Source organism: Diachasmimorpha longicaudata, unplaced genomic scaffold (assembly GCF_034640455.1).
Source record: "Diachasmimorpha longicaudata isolate KC_UGA_2023 unplaced genomic scaffold, iyDiaLong2 ctg00000128.1, whole genome shotgun sequence".
Taxonomy (NCBI): Eukaryota; Metazoa; Arthropoda; class Insecta; order Hymenoptera; family Braconidae; genus Diachasmimorpha; species Diachasmimorpha longicaudata.
This window is the reverse complement of record NW_026973940.1, coordinates 15023-22500: the sequence shown is the minus strand read 5'-3', so window position 1 is coordinate 22500 and position 7478 is coordinate 15023. Positions and strand designations below refer to the sequence as shown.

Sequence of the window (7478 nt, the reverse complement as noted above, 5' to 3'; positions counted from 1 at the left end):
ATGTTAGAGAATTATATAAAAAAGTTATTGTTGCGAGCGCCTTTTATTTATAAAAAAAAAAATCACATCCGAGTCTAAAAAAAACATAACAAAACAAAACTTTAGAAATGAAAATCATGATCGGTCCAACTCGGAGAATGAGATCTCTGGGACTCGATGATTAACACCACAGTGATATATAATTTGTGGATTTCATTTCACAAAGTTTGTTCTCGTTAATAACCATTTTTAGACAACTGACAATGGGCTATAATCAAATATATTAACAACAACAACTTCTTTTTTTCTTTATATCGTCAAATAATATATGTGAAAAATTCATAATATATTATTTTTCAATACGTAATTTTAAATGACGTCGTATAATAATTTATATATATTTGAGAAGAAATTCAATCTCTCTCTCTCAATCAAATATTATTATCTTGACGAGCATTCAACTTTACACACGCTTGTACAATTTATCAAATATTTTTCTGTCATATATAGACAGATAAACACATATAAAATTGTAAGCAGTTTTTTTTAAAACAAACGACCCTCAGCTAGGCGTAGTCCGGGAATTGGATCCGTGGACCGCAATGTGCGTTCGAAATGTCGATGTTCATGTGTCCTGCAGTTCACAAGTTGACGCGCAATTAGCTGCGTTCTTCATCGACCCACGAGCCAAGTGATCCACCGTTCAGGGTAATCATAAAAAAAATTTTTTTTTTTTTGAAAAATAACAGTCATTGAATATAAAAATATTCAATCCAATCTCGCAATCTTGTTTCAATAAAAAATACAAGATGCCTAAGCAAACACAAAATTCAATTTTATTACTATTCAGACTTGTGTTCACTTTACCGTACACGGAAAAAGAATATCAACTTTGAGAACAAAGTATCCATCCAATTACTTACGGCATGAAGAAAAAAAAATTGAAATTTATATAAAATCATCATCACCAATTGTATCTTGTGTGGCGAAAATCATTACTAAACCTTGGGCACGTTAAATACCCATCATGATGAAAAAAAAATTCCCATCAAATAGGTTACCCCACATAATCGATGATATAGTGATGATTTATAAATTTCATTATATTATCATACGTATATAATATGGTTACATGTTTTCACATGTTTTACACCATATAACGTAAGGTTTTATTGATATAATATGATATTATATCAATATAAAGAATAAAAATTCAAAATTTTATATTCTCTTTTTGGAATAGAACACGTTAATGATCCTTCCGCAGGTTCACCTACGGAAACCTTGTTACGACTTTTACTTCCTCTAAATGATCAAGTTTGGTCATCTTCCCGGAAACATCGGCAATGCCGAAACATTGCCGCGCACCAGTCCGAAGACCTCACTAAATCATTCAATCGGTAGTAGCGACGGGCGGTGTGTACAAAGGGCAGGGACGTAATCAACGCGAGCTTATGACTCGCGCTTACTGGGAATTCCTCGTTCATGGGGAATAATTGCAAGCCCCAATCCCTAGCACGAAGGAGGTTCAGCGGGTTACCCGGGCCTTTCGGCCAGGGAAGACACGCTGATTCCTTCAGTGTAGCGCGCGTGCGGCCCAGAACATCTAAGGGCATCACAGACCTGTTATTGCTCAATCTCGTGCGGCTAGAAGCCGCCTGTCCCTCTAAGAAGATTTATTTGTACGTCGGTAGTAAAAACCACTCGACCGAAATCGAGGGCCTTCAAAATACCAGAAAGTACGCCTATTTAGCAGGCTAGAGTCTCGTTCGTTATCGGAATTAACCAGACAAATCGCTCCACCAACTAAGAACGGCCATGCACCACCACCCACCGAATCAAGAAAGAGCTATCAATCTGTCAATCCTTCCGGTGTCCGGGCCTGGTGAGGTTTCCCGTGTTGAGTCAAATTAAGCCGCAGGCTCCACTCCTGGTGGTGCCCTTCCGTCAATTCCTTTAAGTTTCAGCTTTGCAACCATACTTCCCCCGGAACCCAAAAGCTTTGGTTTCCCGGAAGCTGCCCGCCGAGTCATCGGAGGAACTTCGGCGGATCGCTAGCTGGCATCGTTTATGGTTAGAACTAGGGCGGTATCTGATCGCCTTCGAACCTCTAACTTTCGTTCTTGATTAATGAAAACATTTTTGGCAAATGCTTTCGCTTCTGTTCGTCTTGCGACGATCCAAGAATTTCACCTCTAACGTCGCAATACGAATGCCCCCATCTGTCCCTATTAATCATTACCTCGGGGTTCCGAAAACCAACAAAATAGAACCGAGGTCCTATTCCATTATTCCATGCACACAAAAAAAAAAAAAAAAAAAAGAGAGTTGCCTCCTAAGCATCACTACGTGAAGCTTTCGACTATGCTGTACCTCGCAATTGCATACCAGCATTTGTTTAGTCTCATTCATCGGCTTGCTCTTTTCGCTATTTTAAGTTTTCCACATTCTTACTATCGATTTGGCTGTGGTGTTTATTTATCCTCGCATCCTCATGCGAGAACACGAGTGGACCTACATTTTTAAGTGGGATCCGAACCACTGAGTGTATATTTTTACTCCACCTCTATTTTCGATGTCTCTATATATTGTTTAATGCTAAGGGATTTTTCTGAGGGTTTTGTTTGCCCCCATTACGCGTCCTCCCCTGGAGACGGTTGTAGCTCGAGTTCCCGAGCTTCCATGGCTATTTTCTCTGTAAGTAGATCTTTTGCAAAGTCCTGAAAGATCCGAAATGATTTTTCATTTTGAGCAAGCTTTTGTACGTCCATCACGCGCATGTCCAACAGCTTCATGTACTTCTCTCTCAGGAGATCGTACCTGTCGCAGTCGATCAGAACGTGAATGTCCGTTTCTTCTTCACCACAAGGGCATAGATCTGAATCTATGGATCCCTGCTTATGAAGTCTGCTCTTGAAGTTGCCATGGCCAGTCATGAACTGGATGACAAATCTATTTGGAAGAAGCCATTCAGCTTTCATCCGTGTGATGACGTTTGGCAGATATTTGAAAGTGGTTCTACCCTTTTCAGAGTTTTGCCACTCTCTCTGCCACATTTCGTTGATTTTACTATCGATGTCTTTCAGGACTCGTGCTTTCCATTTTGCTAGCCTCTCCCCGGAATTTCGCGTCTCGGGGTCATGTACAAGATCCTCGATCTCTACTTTTTTCCCTTTTCTCAGATTATATTGCGCTGTTCTGCGGATACATTCCAGCGTGACGGGCACATTCCCCGTCAGAACCGTCAGCGCTTGCGCGGAAACGGTTCGATATGCACCTGTGACTTTGATCAGTGCAAATCTCTGAGCCATGTCAAGTTTAACCTTGACATGTTTTAGCATTTTATCGTGCCATCCTGCTGCCGCATAGGTAGCTATCGGCACGAAGAGACCTTTGTATATTGTTCCCATCGCTTTTAGACCTATTCCCCATTCTCTTCGGGCCACTCTACCTAGCCTTTCAAATAGGTCCTTGGTTCGCTCGGAGATTTTTCTCACGTGTTCTTGTACACTTAAGCCTGTACCGAAGGTGATTCCTAGGTACTTGTAGAGTTCTGTTCTTTTCACTCTGATTCCTTTGATTCTGACGTCCGGAGACGTCTTTTTGTGAAAGTTCCCTTTTGCAAGTAACATTTCACACTTTTGTGCAGCAAGCGTGAGCTTGTTCTCGTCACACCAACTAACTATCGCATCTAGTGCGGCTTGGCCTTTTTTCTCTAAATCTGTTCTGCTGTGTCCTTCAATTAGAAGTACTTGATCGTCAGCATAAGCTAACGTCTTGTAGCTCATATTTTCAAGCATGTTCAGATTTGAGTCGAAGATGAGGTTCCAAAGCGTGGGTCCGATGACTGAGCCCTGAGGGCAACCTTTATTCACAGGCTTGATAGCCTCACGAGCAGACTCCCTCATCATTACCTTCCTGTTACAGAGGTAATTGTTGATGAGCAAGTATAGCTTTTTGGGGCAATTTTTCTCTCTGAGCGCTCTCAGAACACTGGGCCACCACACATTATCGAAGGCACCTTTTATGTCGAGGAAAATGACCATGACGTATTTTTGATTTGAGTTTTTCACTATATTTCTGAACTGGACTATGGCGTCTTCCGTGGATCTACCACATCTGAAGCCATATTGATTTTGGGATAATTGTGGTTCAATTACCCCAGTTAGTTTAGTTAGCATAAGTGCTTCCAGTATCTTACCGAGGATTGGTAGGAGACAGATTGGCCGATATGACGACGGGTCTGTTTCGTCTTTGTCAGGGCCCTTCTTAATTGTTACTACTCTCCCGATTTTCCAGGAATCTGGAAAAAGGGAGTGTATAAGACAGGCGTTGTATATTTTAAGCAGGTCTTCGCTTATTATTGGCATTGCAGCTTTCAATATGTCCAAGCTGAAGTTGTCTGGCCCGGGGGCTTTTTTCAACTTCATCTTGTTTATGCATGCTGTTAGCTCTTCTTTGGTGAAGAGTCTCATTTCGCCTTCTGGTGTTTGCTTGTTCAGAGCCCGGACTCGCCTCTGGCCCTCCGTCTCTCCATCCTCGCAGTCTTCCGGAAACAACTTATCCATCATGGCTTTGGCCGTAGCTTGCCAGTCAGTAGTGTACTCATTGTCGCACTTTATGCTATTTATTACATCTTTGGTCTTAATTTTTCCTGTCTGGAGTTTGTATACAAAACTCCATGGATCCTCGTTCCCGTTAAGGGTAACGAATTCTTTCCATTTCTTTGTGCGCGCTTCGAAAATGTTCTGTGTGTAGATCCATTTCTCCCTCCTGTATTCTTCGAGTTTTTGTGCTCTCTTTGTAGGATCTTTAGTCCTTTGAAGTTTCCTTCTGGCCCTGTATGCCACTTTTTTGAGTCTTGTGAGCTCAGGATTCCACCATGGAACCTTCCTGGCTCGACTATTCCGAATAGGAATGGACGTGTTGCAGGCTTTTCGTAGTGCTTTACTGAGGTGTTTTACCTGCTCAATGACCTGGGTTCGGTTGGTAAGATCGTTATAGGGTTTGCTATGCCACTCATGCATTAATCGCTCTGTAAAGAGATTCCAGTCGGCTTTACTAGTCACATACCCTTTGCAGCCTTCGCTGCTTTGGGTATTGACTATTTTCCCGTTTTTAGTAGGTGTAATTGTAAACGTGATTGCTCTGTGATCACTGGATGTCCACCCATCGTGTACTTTCCATCCGCAGATGTGTTCGTACATTCCAGGTGTTGCCAGTGTCACATCTGGGTGACCTTCTCCGACTTCCGATGAGACGGTAGCCGTGTCCCCCTCATTTACGACTTGCAATCCCCACTGGGCGATCAATGCTTCGAGTTTTTCACCTTTGGTGTTTGTTTTCTTTGCTCCCCATAGGGTGGAGCATGCATTAGCATCTATGGCAATTAAGAGTTCTTTACCTCTCAGCTGTTCCATCACTTTTTGCACGTGATCTATGTGTTCATCGATGTCTTGGCAGAGTTGGAAATATCCACTTGCCACATACGTGCTTTTGTTGTTGTGTATCAGCTCAGCGATCACAAAGTGTGTGTTACACAAGTGTCCGAGCTTTGTTACTGTGATTTCTGGGTTTATAACAGCTATAATCGCCCATGGTGGTGTATTCCCATGTTTAACGATCCTTGTACCCATTCCAAGGCCCTCTATACCATTTTTGTTGTTATATGGTTCTTGGAGCAAGAGAACGTCATACCCTTTTGTCACGGCTATTTGCCGGATTTCAGGCATGACTTTTCTTGCTCTTCTGCAGTTCAGTTGCACTACTTTCAAGCCTACATCCACCTGTGGATTTTTAGGGTGTTTATTGTCCATAATCTATTCGTTCCACTAGTCTCTCCAAGGCCTGCTTGTAAGATGGGCAGTCCTTGTGTGTGGCTACATGATTATGTGGCTTTTTTGCTTTCTGGCAGTTTACACATTTGTGTTCCTGCACGTTTTGTTTATTTGGGCACTCTGGCCCCTTGTGCCCCACGGTTGCACAAATCGAGCAACAAGAATCTCTCTCGCAATGCTTCGCCAAGTGGCCGAAGCCTTGGCATTTGAAGCATCGCGTGACGAGAAGGAAGTCACGGATTCTACAAGCGTTCCACTGTATATAAAGACGCTGTTTCGCCAATATGCTGTTCCTCATCTGCGGAGTAACCTCCGCGACCCAGTTCGTGGTTTTACCACCGTTCTTTCCCGTTTTAAATTTGAGAGTAAATTGCTTCTCAAACAGCTGTTTGCTCTCTGCTAGCCCATTTTGCTCATAGACAGCGCTGCCCAACTCAGCCTCTGTCATTTCTTTTGGAACATCATATATGATGATCCTTGGTAGTCTCTTTTTCGGTTCTTCGACCGAGAAGGTTTTTGTCAGAGCTTTGCTCTGACCAAGTCTTTTTGCTTCAGTTTCTGTGGGGGTCGAAATTACAATTCCCCACTTGGTGGTACGGATGTTCTTAATCCGTACCTTTTCGGTGTTCGGGTTGAACACCTTCATCAGCTGGCTTTTCGCCTGTCCCATGTTGTCAAACTCTTTTGAGTTTTTCGGTTTAAGGAACACGGTTTGGACCGGTTCCTTCCTTGATGGTTGAGCTTTAGCTGGCAGCCGTGGGGCTGTCAGCTTTCGTACAATACTGGCGTACGTAACGCCCAGCTCTTTTTTCTGGGTTTTCACCCCGACTTCCCTCAGGGAGTCTACGCTTCCCTGCAGCTTAGCACAACGCGCTGTCAGGGTAGCAATAATTTCCATTAAGGAGTCTAGGCTCCTGTCTGCTTTTTTGCCCTGGTCACTTGACGTGTCCAGGGCGTTTTTGATTATCGCGAGGTGCTTGTATGCCGTCCGCGGCACTTTATCAGTGCCGAGGTCAGCGCAAGGCACCTCTGGCTCCTCCTCACTCGAGCTATCGCTCTCGAAATGAGTGATGGTCTTCTTTTGCGTTTTCTTTGCTTTTGCCTCAGTGCTATCGCTAGAGGAGGAGCTAAGGTCGCTCCTCGCTCTCTTAAGACTTTGCTCTTCACAGTCCATTGCTGTTGCATGGCTGTCCAGCTTAGTTCCCATTTTAATATTTTTATTGATTGCGATATTTGCTCGTGTGGGCTTGTCCTTGTTCACTTGAGCCTTAGCGTGCTCAAGCCTGGATTTTGCACCTGTCTTTGTATGTGCAGTGGTATCTTTAGTGTTTGTCTTCGTGGATTTGAGTGCGGTGTTTTTCATTTTGGTATCCATACAGTTCATTTTTATTACATTCATCTTTCTCGCGCTCCAGCCTCCGTGGACCCTCAAAATTGGCACAAATGTGGTGGCTCCCATTGGGCAGCGGACACATCGTGAGAGCTACGAGTCAGATATAGCACAGATAACTGCAAGCTAAACCCGGCACCCTCTCCTCATGCAGAATTCCACCCCGCAAAAGTGGGTCCGCATTCTGGGAAAAGAGTGTCTTGCCGCTGCAGCCTCCGAACTCGCCGAAGCCGATTGGTCGAGGGGTGGCTAATCCCTCGTCCGCCCGTTTA

At 43.6% G+C, this 7478-nt stretch overlaps 1 non-coding gene across 1 annotated transcript; it reads right to left on the bottom strand.

Annotated features, from left to right (window-relative positions):
* Window positions 1–535: 535 nt before the first annotated feature.
* Window positions 536–690, bottom strand: LOC135171926 (5.8S ribosomal RNA). Its single transcript, XR_010300726.1, has one exon. It is a non-coding gene; the product is annotated as a 5.8S ribosomal RNA (ribosomal RNA).
* Between the last annotated feature and the right edge of the window lie 6788 nt (window positions 691–7478).